Here is an 815-nt window from a genome sequence, read left to right as displayed (position 1 = left end):
GGAGTATAATTGCTTTACAATGTTGTGTTAGTTTCTGCTGTATAACAAAGTGAATCAGCTATATGTATGGCAGGCGGATTCTTAATGACTATGCCACCAGGGAAGTCCCGGACTGTTTACTCTTAAGGCAGTGCCGTCTACTCAAGAAATAAGAAGCTGGGACTTCCCTGGCAGTCCAGTGGTTAAGACTCTGTGTTTCCATTGCAGGGGGCACGGGTTTGATACCTGGTCGGGGAAGTAAGATCACACATGCTGTGCAGCGCAGCCAAAAAATAACAAAAAAGAAAAAGAAAGAAAAAAAGAAAGAAGAAGTGATTTCCTTGGAATGTGAGTTAACGAGGTTAAAATGTAAAGTGTGGGGTGTAAGGGAAAGCGTCACCAGCTGACACCTGCCGGGCCTATGCCCCATTCCAAGGACCAACCCTATTCACAGATGAGGAAACTGAGGCACACAGGAGACAAGTGGGGTGGGGTCCCTGGGCTCCAACACTGAGTCTGGGGGTTTTCCTGGGAAGATTTTGAGCTTTTCTCAAATTCTCAGGGGCTCCTGACCAAGCCCCATAACCTCTCCTGACTTCTTGAACCTCTGCTGCTGCTTTGGGCTAGGGAAGAGGCTGTGCACTTACTGAGCGCCGACTGCATGCCCCACTCTGGGCTGGGTGATGAGCACCAACTGCATGCATACCCCACTCAGATGCTCAGGAACTGACTGTGAGCTAATCTCCTCAATATGTAAAGAGCTCCAACAAATCAATAACAAAAGTAAGAGTTCCATAAAGGGAGCTATTATTATCAGCAGCAGCAGCAGCAGCAGC

General features: G+C 48.0%; 1 protein-coding gene across 1 annotated transcript in view; it reads right to left on the bottom strand.

Annotated features, from left to right (window-relative positions):
* The window catches only part of LOC102979979 (RNA polymerase mitochondrial), an 18163-nt gene that overhangs the window by 4175 nt on the left and 13173 nt on the right, over positions 1-815 (bottom strand). The window lies entirely within an intron of this gene.

Source organism: Physeter macrocephalus, chromosome 2, assembly GCF_002837175.3.
Source record: "Physeter macrocephalus isolate SW-GA chromosome 2, ASM283717v5, whole genome shotgun sequence".
NCBI classification, from domain to species: domain Eukaryota; kingdom Metazoa; phylum Chordata; class Mammalia; order Artiodactyla; family Physeteridae; genus Physeter; species Physeter macrocephalus.
This window is presented reverse-complemented; position numbering and strand designations above follow the sequence as displayed.